The following is a 15,051-nucleotide window of genomic DNA, read 5'->3' as shown; positions in this document are numbered from 1 at the left end:
CAAATACTTACCAGCTTGGTAAGTCACTTCACCCAGTTTGTCTCAGTTTCCTCATCTTAAAATGAGCTGGAGAGGAAATGGAAATCTGCTCTAGTATCTTTGCCAAGAAAATCCCAAATAGGGTCACGAAGATTTGGACACGACTGAACAATAGCCTGGTGTGATGATTACACTGCCGCTGATCTTTGAAAAATTGTGGAGCATGGAGGAGATGCTGTCAGACTAAAGTCTGCAAAATGATGTACTGAACTCCCTGGAGATGACCTCTTTATTGGCTAGTGAGTTTGACCTCAATTCTTGGCAACATTTTAGGAGGAATCATGAAAAAGAATGGTTTATTCCTTCTTAGGAGGGAAGAGGTAATCCCTACAAGTAGGGGTAAGTGGAAGCCAGCCCCAAAGGGTGCTTGATCTGATTGTTAACATCTCAAGATGAGCATTTATACCCCAGAAATCAGAAATGCCAGAAACCGGTAGCTAGATTTATTGATTTATTGCTAGGTAGGATAGACTTAAAAGAGTGATGGAGTAAATGTTAATAATGCAGATGAAAATGGTTTTTTTTCAGTGAGCCAGTTGTTAATCATTTACCAGTATTCCTGTATACAAATCAGTATGGATTCATTGGGACCACATTTCTTCATGTGTAGAATGATGAGGGTGTTGGATTCAAGGTGATCTCTAAGGTCGGGGGGCCCAGAATTCTCAGAGGATCTTAGGATCACAGCTGTAGAGCTAAAAGGGATCTTAGAGCTCATTTTGTCTTACTCCCTCATTTTCCACATAAGGGCAAGCCTAAGGAGCTGAGGTGATCTGTCCAAGGTCATAGAGCTCATCAATGGAAAAGCCCAAATTCAAATCCATTTTCTTCAGTTTCAAATTCAAAATGTCCCTCTTCCTCTTTAGAGTTTCTGTCTTCCTCAGTTGGACAGAATCTGGAGAATTAATTTGCACTAGGGTGATAATGATTGATGAGAGGGAAACAGATAGGCTCTAGGAGTATGTTATAGAATGGATAATGGTGGGGCACCAGGGATGCTAACTATTATTATTTGTGGGTTCTCACTGGGGTGAGAGAGACAGGAATGTCAGACAGACAGGACCAACCAGGATAGGGAGAACAGGTTTACTGCCAAGCTGTTAACTGTCAACAGGAATGGCAGTTAGGCCCAACAGTCACTAAGCCCACCTAGGCCAGGGCCTATGGAACCAATAGGCAACAGGTAAAAGTTTATAACAGTTTAATTGAGGGAAACAATAATAAAGGATGGGAATAAGGGATTCTATACTTACAACCTAAGGGCAAACCACAGGGTCAGGGGAAGGACTTGACTACACTATTCTAGTGACCTAAGCCAGGCAGGGCCCAAAGGAAACAGTACTGAAGTCACAGGGAAGCTCCTCCAAACCTGGTTCCTGCCAGGTTTGGTCAGCTCAGCTAAAGGGCCTGGGGACGGCTTTCAATTGGGGTCTCATAGTAAATCCAAGCATGGTCACAGGATGCCAGAAGCCAACTCCACCAGGACAGGTGATCCAAGGTACCCAGGTAGGGAGAGTGAGTTTGCAGTGCTGTCCACCAGATCACAAACCACTTCCCCACTTGGTGCTGCTCTGCAGGTCTGTTGTCCACTGCTGAAAGCCTCCACCTCTCTCAGGATCCCAAGGAATCTGGATACAGTTTTTCCCTAACTCTGAGATCTCCCAGGGTTAGCAACAGTTATGTCCCCAACCACTATGGAGTTTCTCTCAGAGAGCAAGAAGCACACTTCCTGCTTCTTCATTCCATCTTGGAATCCTCCAGCCCTTTCTGCTAGGTCCAACACTAATACTAAATTAATAACTAAATAACCCTCGCAACAAATGCTAGCCTTATTTTTAGGAAGGTCCAGATTTGAATCTTAACCCTCAGACTTATTCATTTGAATGTTCATAAGCAAGTTCCTTAATATCTGTGGGTCAAATTTCTCATTTGTAAAATGTGGTTCAATAATACTAAAAACAAACTGTAGCAGCTCCCTCACAGGGTTGGTATGATGAGAAGCAGGTGAGATGATACAGGTAAGTACATTGCAAATATTCAGTTGATAAATGTAGGTTATTTTAGAGTTTAGGTTCCTGATTGACCTGTCTCCCCAGATGAACAGCCATCAGGATTATCTACAATATGAGAGAAAAACAGGAGCTGCTTCCACAGCCAAGCTACTGTTTAGTAGCTTTGTTAAGTGACTTGCCCAAGGCCACACAGCTGGTAAGTTTTTTTTTTTTAACATTTTTTAATATTCATTTTTAACATGTTTACATGCTTCATGCCCCTACTTTCCCCTTCACCCCCCACTCTCCCCCCACCCATGGCCGACGCGCATTTCCACTGGTTGTAACATGTGTCATCAATCAAGATCTATTTCCAAATTGTTGATAGTTGCATTGGTGTGGTAGTTTCGAGTCTACATCCCCAATCATGTCCACCCCAACCCATGCGTTCAAGCAATTGTTTATCTTCTATGTTTCCTCTCCTGCAGTTCTTCCTCTGAATGTGGGCAGCATTCTTTACCATAAATCCCTCAGAGCTGTCTTGTGTCATTGCATTGTTGCTGGTACAGAAGTCCATTATATTCGATTTTACCACAGTATATCAGTCTCTGTGTACAATGTTTTTCTGGCTCTGCTCCTTTCACTCTGCATCAGTTCCTGGAGGTCTTTCCAGTTCACCTGGAACTCCTCCAGTTTATTATTCCTTTTAGCACAATAGTATTCCATCACCAGCATATACCACAATTTGTTCAGCCATTCCCCAATTGAAGGGCATACCCTCCTTTTCCAGTTTTTTGCCACCACAAAAAGGTCAGCTATAAATATTTTCGTACAAGTCTGTTTATCTATGATCTCTTTGGGGTACAAACCCAACAATGGTATGGCTGGATCAAAGGGCAGGCATTCTTTTATAGCCCTTTGAGCATGATTCCAAATTGCCAGCCAGAATGGCTGGATCAGTTCACAGCTCCACCAGCAATGCATTAATGTCCCAATTTTGCCACATCCCCTCCAGCATTCATTACTCTCCCCTTCTTTCATTTTAGCCAATCTGCTAGGTGTGAGGTGATACCTCAGAGTTGTTTTGATTTGCATTTCTCTAATTATTAGAGATTTAGAACACTTTCTCATGTGCTTATTGATACTTTTGATTTCTTTACCTGAAAATTGCCTATTCATGTCTCTTGCCCATTTTTCAATTGGGGAATGACAGCTGGTAAGTTTTTAAGGGCCAATTTGAACTCAGGAAGATGAGTTTTACCTGCCATTCCCTACTTCATTTCTTCATACATGAGGCTTTGATTCCCCTCAATGGTTAGAATGATCTACGTCAGCCCTTGAGGCAACGAATGCCTGCTGTCAATACCTTTCCTGCCCCATTGGGTGGAGGTGGAGCATTTGATATCCTAAGTATAGCCACAGCTGAGTTCGCCTATCCCCATGATTGTTGGCAGCAAGACAGTTTCAGGGTGGAATTTCCAGCATCCTGGCAGGTATGTGGGGGAAATGTGATGGAGAGCAGTTTCCCCAGTTTCCCTGCCAGTGAAACTTGAGATCTAGGTCCTAGGTCAGGAATCTGTGAACCTGACATATGAATGTAATCTCAAATCAGCCTTAGAGGTCATCGAATCCAGTTCTTGTGAATCTAATTGGGGCTGCAGTTATGAACTGGCAATCATCCGCTAACCCACAAAGGGCCTCCTTGGTTCCAAAACAGCAAACAGTGGGGTCTTCTGATTCTGCTTAACACCTCGGCATCCCTGACTGAGAATTAATCCTGCCCGTCTCTCAGTTTCATATCAAAGAGATTAATTTGGCTTATCATGAGGCACTGTACTTACTCAGCAGGGACTCAACAAATATTCATTAAAAAATCAAATGAGGGTAATGCCTGGAGGGCTGTTGTCACATCAGTGGAAGAAATCATGGTCCTCAGCCTCTTTTGCTGGCTGGTTGGACAGGAGAGACCCAGAAAATGAATTCTTTCCCCAAAGTAAATCAAAGCCAAACTCTTACTTGGACTCCTTTAATCCTAACTTCATTTCATCCTTAACCTGAACTCTGGAAAATCCTAAAGTAAACTGTAACCCTAATCTAACCTTAACTCCAATGTGAAAACGAATTCTCTTCCCCAAATCTCCAGCTTAATCCAAATCCCAGCCCAAATTTGAACCCTCAACTTTATTTCGCAATATTTTTTACAGGAATTTAGTGCATTTTTTCACACCAGGGCATTAGGTTAAAGGGATACTTTAAACAAATAGATGACTGGCTTTCCGGTAACAAGTATATAATCAGAACGATGAGCAAGTTTTGCAATTATTCTTTCCTTTGGATATTAGCTAGAATTTTAAAAAGTATTGAGCTTTGTTGTTGTTGTTTTAAATATCATATTTAGTTCTAAATAGATCTCTTTCCTGTTCCCCCTACCCAGAGCCATCTTTTATAACAGAGTATTAAAAAAAGAGAGAGGAAAAGCAGTTCGGTAAAACTAACACATCACTGAGCCTGACAACATATACAATATTCCATTTTCATCATTTCCCCACCTTTGAAAAGATACGTTTTATCCTTTTCTTAGGCAAATATTTGGGCATGATAATTACACAGCCACATTTTCATAGTCATTACATACATTGTTTCTTGGTTCTACTTGCTTTATTTGTAACAATTCATATAGTTCTTCCCTTGTTTCTCTGAATTCTTTATCGGCATCATTTCTTGAGGAACAGAAATATTCCTTTACACTCATGTAGCATCATCCCCAGGTGAATGGACTTTAACCTAAAGGAGCAGAGTAGGATAAATTAATCCTTATCAGAACTTCTCATTTTATCCCAACCTCTGACTATAATCATAATGATAAAAACAACTCTATTGTTCAGTTATGCCTGCCTTTTTGAGACCCAATAGAGGGGTTTCTTGGCATAGATTATACTTCAGCTCACTTTTTTTTGACCCTTAACTTCTGTGTATTGACTCCTAGGTGGAAGAGTGGTAAGGGTGGGCAATGGGGATCAAGTGACTTGCCCAGGGTCACACAGCTGGGAAGTGTCTGAGGCCAGATTTGAACCCAGCACCTCCCTTCTCTAGGCCTGACTCTCAATCCACTGAGCTACCCAGATGCCCCCTTTAGCTCACTTTTACAGATATGGAAACCAAGGTAAATAGTTAAGTGAATGACACAGGGTCACACAGTTGGTAAGTGTTTGAGACCAGATTTGAACTCAGAAAAGAGTCTTCCTGATCCCAGGCCCAGAAGTTTATCTACTGTAACACCCAGTTACTCTGTACCTTGTTAAACCTTAACTTTACTTAAAACTTTAACCTTTACTCATAATGTTAGGTCTTGACTCTAATCTGGTAATGGCAAACCTATGACACTTGTGTCAGCACTGAAACGCATAGCCATTTTTGATGGCACGCGGCTGCATACAGAGAAGTATGGGGCCACATGTTGAGGATGAAACATTTGCTATAGTGTTGTGTAGACACTCTGTGCACTATATATGACAATTCTACCTATATTAATTTACCTATTTTGGTTTATTAAATAGTTATATATTACAATTATACCTTTTTTAAATTTAAACTATAAATACCATGAAATTATGTTTTTTTCCCTCAAAGTGACACACCACCTGAGTTATACTCGTTTTTTTGGTGAATTTTGACACACCAATATCAAAAGGTTGCCCATCACTGTTCTAATCTGTCTAATCTAATCTAGACTAATCACTGCTCTGTGAGAGAATACTCAAATATTTCCAAATATGGATCTGAAATTTTGAAATTTCAGATGCACTCACTAATGGAGACACCTGAGAAGCAATATTATTTCTCTATTATTTATATTTCCTTCCTCCCCCGTCCCACATACACCCCTAACACAAATGCTGCAACTCTGACAGAATACTTTGATAACAGGGCAGGAAGCACAGCTCTCTTCAGCCTCTGCACCTTCATCTACACCTTCAGCTTCTGCTGCCAGCTGGGGAAGATCTGACCTCAGGGCTCATTAATACTCTGTCAGCCTAATCTACTCAATAAGCAGAGCAGAGGAGAAGCCCCTTCAGAAAAGAATAGCCCAAACCCAGAGATCTAGCAAATAATCAGAGAAGCAAGATTATAGCCAATGACAGGGGGGAAAGAATGGATAAATAACAGAAAAAGAAAAAATAAATTACAACCATTAGCTTATATCCAGATAATGAACAAAAAGCAAATGGAACAGAGGAGGACCAAGGAAGAACAAGCAAAAACACAAAAACTCAATGAATTGGACTCAGGCTTTGGAAGAACTCAAAACACAATTCAGAAGACAATTAAGAGAGGCTGTTGACAATTTGGAAAAGAACTTAAAAAGCAAAATAGTCATCTGGAAACAAAGGCACATGAACTAAAATAAGAAAATAGTGGCTTGAAAGCCAAAATTGACCAACCTAAAAATGAGGCAAAGAAAGTTAAAGATGACCTACAAAGAAAAACAGACCAAAAGGAGAAGGATGACCAAAAAGCCAGAGATGAAATTCAGTTTTTAAAAATTAGAATCCAACAACTAGACGCGAATGACTTCATAAGGCAGCAAGAGCCTATAAAAAAATGAGGAAAATATGAAACACCTCATTGATAAAACTACAGACCTGGAAAATAGGTCCAGAAGAGACAATTTAAGAATTATTGGACTACTAGAAAATCATGACAAAAGGAAAAACCTGGACATCATTCTACAGGAAATTATTCAAGAAAACTGCCTCGACATACTCGAACAAGAGGGAAAAGTGGAGATTGAAAGAATCTACAGATCACCTCCTGCATTTAATCCACAATGGACAATGCCCAGGAATGTTATAGCCAACTTCAAGAACTACCATACCAATAAAAAGATACTACAAGTTGCTAAGAAGAAACCATTCAGATATCACTGAACCACAGTTAGGATAACACAGGACCTGGCTGCATCCACACTGAAGGACCAAGAAGGCATGGAATATGATATTCTAGAAAGCAAGGGAACTGGGTCTCCAACTAAGAATCAACTACTTGGCAAAATTGACTATATTCTTGCAGGGGAAAGTATGGTCATTTAATAAAATAGAAGACTTTCAAGTATTCATAAAGAAAAGATCTGACTTAAACAGAAAATTTGATGCCCAAACACAGAACTCAAGATAATCACCAAAAGGTAATTAAGAAGGGGAAAATTTTTTTAAGGGACTCAATAAGTTAAAATGATTTGTATTCCTATAAGAAAAGATGATATTGGTAACTCTTAAAAATTGTTTTCATCAGGGTAGCCAGAAGAAGGTACCACGTGACAAACTGTATAGGATGATATGTCAAAAAATATATAAGAAACTAGGGATAAAAAAGAGGATAATACTATGAGAAATGGGAAAAGAGATAAAATGAGGTAAATATATATTGCATAAAGAAGTGCATAGGGGGAGGTGAAGAGAAGACCAATACAATGGAAGGGTGAAAGAGGTTTGAGACAGTCTCCAAGAAAATTTTAATCATTACAGTGGGAAGGGTCAGAAAGGTTCAAATGGAAGGAAAAACCTCCAACTCCAAATTCAATCATCATCAACATCATCATCGACAACATCATCAGCATCAATGCCATCATCAACATCAGCATCTAACTATCCATCTTTTCCTGGCCCAGGAAGGATTTTTACTGGGTGGCCTAATCTAATAGCATACTATGCAGAGTACTTGATGAGAGCCAAAAGACCTAAACTCTAGGCTTGAGTGCCACTGTGTCCTTTGGAGAGGTAAAAAGAAAACTTTCTTTTTCCTGGGCTCAGTTTCCTCCTTTATGTATGAGTGAAGCTTACCTGGACTCTGCGTTAAGTTAATCAATTGAATCAAAGAATAAACCAGGTGTAAACAAGGAAAAAAAAAGCTTTCAGTAGCATGGTAGCAAAGTTCAGGAAATTAAAATTCCTGGTATATCTTGGCCCCTTAAGTCCCTGAATGACTAAGGCACTTGTTCCTTCTCAGGTTGGAGATACTGACTAGGTATCTTTTCATTTCTATTCCTAGGAGCTTCTTGCCAATGTAGTTTATGCTTAACATGTTCAAATAACACATTGATCCCATGCAAAAAGCACTTAATTAAAATGGAACAAAATATTAAATAGCAAGGGAAAAGAAAAAATAAATTTAAGTTGGAGAAAAAAAAGAAATGAATTCACAACCCATTTCATAACCTTACTAGTTGTGTGACCTTTAGCAAGTCACTTAAATTCTGTTTGCTTCATTTTCTTCAACTGTAAAATAGAGACAATACTATCACATACTTCCAGGGTTGTTGTGAAGATCCAATGAGTTAATATCTGTAAAGATCTTAGAATGATGCCTAGCATATATCAGATACTATATAAAATGCTAGCTGTGCCTTTTGAGGGGGGGCAAGGAAATTCTACCCTTCTTGAGACATGCTTTCTCACACATACATGCACATAAACCTTTTCTAGTTTGCATGTTGTCTCTTCTCATAGATTATAAGCTCCTTGAGGGCAGAGACTATTTTTACTCTTTCTATCCCCATTGCTTAACTCAGTGATAGTCAAGGTTAATAAATGCTTGTTGACTGAACTTGGTTGGATAGTCTATAGGGAGTTGGGACCAGCAATATAGGACACACAAAATTTACATAGAATGGGTAGACAAAAGCACTTCTTTCCTCTTTGATGATTAATAGGGGTTTCTAAGGGCCATGAATAGGAGTGACTTCCCCTCCTGTCAAAAGCATGGCAATCTTGCTGCAAATAGTTCTTTTAAGATGACAGTAGGGGGGCAGCTGGGTGGCTCAGTGGATTGAGTCAGGCCTAGAGACAGGAGGTCCTGGGTTCAAATCTGACCTCAGAAACTTCCTAGCTGGGTCACCCTGGGAAAGTCACTTAACCCCCATTGCCTAGCCCTTACCACTCTTCTGCCTTAGAACCAATACACAGTATTGATTCTAAGATGGAAGGTAAAGGTTAAAAAATAAAAGATGACAGCAGGCAATGCTTCAAACTATTGGACCACCTTTTTGACTGGCCTTTCTCCTCTGGCTGATAATTAGGTATCTGGAATAGAAGTAGTGATTGAGAGTGACATACACTGTACCATTAAGAAAAACCCTTGTGTCTATGAGACATCCCTAGCTCCACCCACTCTCTGGGGTCACACAATGACTAGGGCTCCATCCCTGGTTGTGCTCTCTTCTCAGTCTATGCCAGTTCGGCCAAGTGGTCCCCATGACCTTGTAAGCATAACTGATGCCTGGAAGATGCTTTCTCCTTACCTGGGCCACTGAGAGACCTTGGCGTCCTTCAAGGTTTAGGTCAACAGATGTTTCTTCTGAGCCCATGAATTATCCATTATTTTTCCCTTCCTTCAATTATCTTTTGCTTATTTCTTTGTTTACCTAGCATCATAATACATGGAAGGCAAAACTAGCCTATAGGAGACATCCCAGGAAGCGTGCTCAGTGTTGCCATTCCTGGTTTAGACAACTGAGTGGCAATTGTGGACCTCTTTCCAGCCATGGAAGACTCATACTTTGAATGGCGAGTCCTCTATTGGCTATGGGTCTAAAAGAGTTCAGTGGATATATGGAAGGGACTTTTTGGCCCCTCAGCCTTTCTTCTCCTTTCTGGCAATGAATCAATCATGTTTTGAGCTGGCCAAGAATAGTTTTAGGGAAGGAACAACTTGTCTGATTTTACTGCACTCCAGCTTTCTTGTGACCATGCATACATGGCAGCTAAATCACATGTCCAGCAAAGGTAAGAGTTTTATTGATTCCTTTCTGGTCTTAAATGATTAAGCACCTATCCTAAAAGGGCTTAGAAATCACTCTGTAAGTTCAAGGGATCTAGAGGTCCTGTGGGATTAGCACTGAGCAAGGAGGAGTTCCCAGAATTCCTAAAGAGGACAGTCATCAACAAGGGAGCCTGGCTGTTCTACCAAGCCAACTTGTACCAGAAAATAGTTTGGACAGGGTTTGATTGAGTTAAAATTTAAAAGGCCTAATTTGCAGGCTTGTTCCTTGCTCTGGGTTTGGGGGAAGTTTAAGTACCAGTTTCCCTGCTGATTTTAAGAGTAGTTATAATTTGTTATGGAATTCTGTTTGAAGTTTGTTTTTATCACATTGGTGCTAAATTAGCATTCCTTTTGGTTTTATTGAAACTAACTACCTGATTATAGAATTTATTGAGTATCTTTTTACTTCCTACTTTTTTTGGGAGAAGGGGGTGGTGGGAAAGCCTAAATGTGAACCACAATCTACTGAGTTTTAAGTAAAATTATCTGTGGGGCACTAGCGTTGGTTTTTAATAAACTGAAATGCATGAGAGAAGGATGTCTAGCCCCTATTCTCATTTAGAAGTCAGCTTTCCCAGGGTTAAACCCAGTCCAAACCACATGCCTTACTTAGTATAGGACAGGAAGTTGGCATCCAGGTCCATCCTTGGTTACAATGGAATTTTAAGATATATATATATATGTATATATATATATATAATATTATATATACATGTGTGTATATATGTACACACACATATATATATATAATACAAAATTATAAAATATCTATTGTTACACTAGGACCATAGATTTAGAGTTAGAGCAGATTTTAAAGGTCACCAAGTCCAACTATCTCAGTTTACAGATGAGGCAAAGGTTAAGTGATTTACCCAAGGTCATACAGAAGTAACAAAGCTGTGACCCGAAAGTCTATGATTCCAATTCTCACACTCATAGGCTTATAGAATCATAGATATGGAGCTGGAGGGGATTTTAGAAGTTACTAAGTCATTCTCCCACTAGGAGACTGAGGTAAAGTGTTTAAATGACTTACCTAAGGTCACTGAGGCAGGATTTGAACTCTGGTCTTTCTGACTCCCAAGTTTAACCTTCTATGCAATACCAGTGGTATCAAACTTAAATAGGAACTGATCTCTGCTGGCTGCATACTGACTCAGGAAACCACAATTTAATCTTATCTATGGTGCATTGTATTTTAAATATATTGTTCAGTATTTCCCAATTACATTTTAATGGGGAGGGGAAGGCTGTACTCATGAGTTCTGCTGTGGCTTGCTGCCTTTAGGCAGCGAATTTGTCACTGACACTATGCTTTTTCTCTTTCCACTGGACCACAATGCTTTAAGTCTAGAGCAGGGGTCGGCAACGTATGGCTCTCGAGCCATATCTGGCTCTTTTGAGGGCCAGATGTGGCTCTTTCTGCAGGAGCCATGAAGTCCATTTTTTTTCAGGTGCTGTTACAGGAGCTCTCACAGCTCTCACAAAATTACATTTTAAAAAATGTGGCGTTTATGGCTCTCACAGCCAAAAAGGTTGCTGACCCCTGCTGTAGACTAAAAGCTTTTTGAGGGTAAGGACTTTGTTTTTCTCTTTGTAGCCAGGAAACTAGTCTCAAAGTCAAGTACTAGCCATGTGACCCTGGGCAGGTCACTTCACTTCTCATATTTCTTCTGTTGATGGTCTTACATTTTCTTCTCTCCATGCTATGAGAAAAGACTGAATATGTGTGTGTGTATGTGTGTGAAGTATAAAAAAGTCTAAGAGGTTAGCGGAACTGAACTGGTATAGCAGAGTAATGTTATGGATTCATTTTGTTTGGATCTTGGTAAAGCATTTGATAAAATTCACTTCAAATATCCCTCACTCATTCAATGAACAGATATGTGTAAGATGCCTACTGTGTGCCATGCACAGTAAAAAAAAAGACAAAGTCAAAAGATAGTCCATGCTCTCTAGAGGCTTACATTCTACAGGGGGATACAACAATTTCACAGATAAGTAAATTCAGGATATATGTATATAGAATGAATATAAAGTGATTTTGCATTTATGTATGTACACTGACAAATGGGGGCACCTTCTGGACAAGATAGAGAGATATGGACTTCGGAACTGCTTGAAGGACTAGACACAAAGAATGGGCAATAAGAAATCACCCAATGAAGCATCGAGTACTTAATATGCTCCTATGAGGAGAGGTAGCGTGATACAGGAAAAAGCCCACTGGCTTGTGAATCAAAGAACCTCATTAGAGATGGAATATCTATAATATTGACTAGCTATAGAACTTGCCTCCTTCCAGCTCTGCTCCCCTCTCTCACCTCAGTTCCCCAGATGGTCTTTGCCTACCTTTTGGGTTTTTCTCTTTTTGAAGATTGTTTCACTTTCTCTCCTTGTTGGTTCTTTCACTCCTGTATTCGTTTTGTGGCAACATTTTAATCTTGGCTGGAGAGGATTTTCGAAGGGAAGGGTTTAAAAAGAAAAAGAAGAATACAGGCTCCGTGTGAGCAGGAGCTTTTTCATCTCTGTCTTTGTGTCCCGTAACCCTAGTATGGTAATTGTGGCTCTTGCTGAATTGTTTCAGTCATGTCCAACTCTTCATGAACCCATTTTGGTTTTTCTTGGCAAAGATACTGGAGTGGTTTGCCATTGCCTTCTCCAGCTCATTTAACAGATGAGAAAACAGGGGTAAATAGGGATAAGTGACTTGTCCTGGGTCACACAGCTAGTAAGTGTCTGAAGCCAGATTTGAACTCAAGTTTTCCTGACTCCACTGCATCATCTATTTGCTCTACCTAGCACAGTACCTAGCATATAGCAGGTGCTTAATAAACACTTGTGGTATAGAATTGGTTGAAGTAATTAAAAATGTTTATCCTGGTGAAGAGAAGAAATAGTAGATATCTTCAAGTATTAGAAGGATACCAGTGGGGTGAGAGCTTAGGACCATAGCCATAGAACTGGAAATGACTTTAGAGATCATAGAATAAAAACTGAGCCCTTGGAAAGTGAAATGACTTGTCCAAGGCCACGTAACTTCTAGGTGATGGAGCTGAAATTTGAACCTAGGTCTTCTTGCTCTAAGTTTTTTCTTCATTTCTGTATACTATGCCTTTTCTCTTATTTTATTTAAATTCAAAGTGTAGAAGTCAGACCAGTTAGTAGAAGTTACAAGAAAGTAAATTCAACTTAATGTGAGAAAAAAAATTCTCATATTTAGAGCTGTTCAAAGTCAAAACTCACAGCCAGTGAGGTCCTTATTAAGGGTGTTGGATAAGGGATTCATGATTTGGCCAAGTTGGATTGTTTGGAACTTTGATATCCTTTTAAGCTCTTCAACTAAAATTGTTAAGAAATTCATTTCTTCAATTGCATTTTAAAAAATGACTATCTAGTAAACCTGAGAAAATAAATTGTTTGGAAAATAACTTCTTATTTGACTATTTGAAACTCCTGAGAAAAATGAAAAAGTTTGGTAAAAAGTAGAATTGGATAAGTTTTTTACACCTACAACATTGGATATATGGGTCCTGAGTATTAAGTTATGCCATTTAAAACATTTAGGAGAGAGACAGTTAGGTGGCTCAGTGGAAGAGAGCCAGGCTTGGAGATGGGAGGTCCAGGATTCAAATATGGCCTCAGACAACTTCTTAGCTGTGTGACCCTTGACAAGTCACTTCACCCCCATTGCTTAGCCTTTACCACTCTTCTCTCTTGGGACTGATACTTAGTATTGACTCCATGATAGAAGGCAAGAGTTAAAAAAATTTGGAGAAAACCCTATTAGATACCCTTTGCACCTATGGCAAGGGGGGAATTTTTTGCAAATAATGGATAGAGGTGATGACAAAAGACAAAATAAATAATTTCAATGACATGAAATTGAAAAGCTTTTGTATGAACAAAATCAATACTAATAGCTTATTTCAGAAGGAAAGCTATAAAGTGAAGAGAAAAAACCCCATTGCATCAAATATCTCTAGTAAGTGTTTGATATCCAAGATATAAATGAGGAGAGTTATTTTTTATGTAGACCCAAACTAACTCCCTGCTACTTTGCTTCATTAGTGCTAGTTCTGCTCTCTGGGGCCACACAAAAATAATTGGAATTTCTCTTCCATAAGAAGAGAGCTTCCATATGACAGCCCTTCAAATATATGAAGCTATCATGTCTGGTATGTCTTCTATTTTCCCAGATAAACATACCAATTTTCTGCTAACATCTTCTCCAATCTCTGTATGCCAATACTTGAGCTATGACACAGAAGAGCTATGATTCCCAGATCCCTCATCTGGATGGGCTCCAGTTTGTCCATGTCCCTCCTAAAATGAGATCCCTTGAAAAGAACTTCTTTAGGTGTGGTTCTATCAGTCCAAACCACTCATTTTACTGATGGGGAAACTGAGACCCAGAGATGTTACGTGCTTTGCCCAGGGTTAGAAAACTAATAAGTATTTGAGGTAACATTTGAACCCAGGTCTTTCTGATTCAAAGTGCTATGCTCTGTCTGCTATATCACCTTATAATTTACTGGGCAAGAACATGACAAGATATGCCCTTATCATTTTGAATGCTACACTTCTACCATGGATACCCAAGATTACCATAGTGTTTCTCCAGGTCACTCTGGTGAAGGGGAGTTCAATTATCCTTTTCATGCATGTGTACTTGTTAATGATGAACCATCATGAACTCTGAACAGCTACCCTGTTCTCTCACTCCTCATTCAGTGATGCTCCCAAAGAAAGGACGCAGAACTATGTCTGACACTTCTCCCTGATTGTTTCTGGTTACTCAGCATTCATAGGCTAGAAATTTTTTTGACGATTATAAATAAGCTTTCTGGCTATTTCACTAAGGATTGATGTTAATTCTACTGGGAGGGCTTCTGAGAATCACTTGCAAGTCTTCTATGGAAATTTTAGCAGCTCATTTTTTTCCCTTTTCTCCTGCTCCTTGAATACAATAGGAGAAAACAGTATGAATGTGGAATCAGTGGTCCTGAGTTTGAATTTCAAGTCATTGTTACTCTCTGTGACTTAGGAGGAGTTTTTCCTCCCTCCCTCCCTCCTTCTGTAACATGGAAAATGGCAGGGTGGAATTCCACCCTGCCATTTTCCATGTTACCCTTTTCTCTCTTCCTTCCTTCCTTTCTTTCTCTCTTCCTTTCTCTCTCTCTCTCTTTCTCTCTCTCTCTCT

Source organism: Gracilinanus agilis, chromosome 4 (assembly GCF_016433145.1).
Source record: "Gracilinanus agilis isolate LMUSP501 chromosome 4, AgileGrace, whole genome shotgun sequence".
NCBI classification, from domain to species: domain Eukaryota; kingdom Metazoa; phylum Chordata; class Mammalia; order Didelphimorphia; family Didelphidae; genus Gracilinanus; species Gracilinanus agilis.
This window is presented reverse-complemented; position numbering follows the sequence as displayed.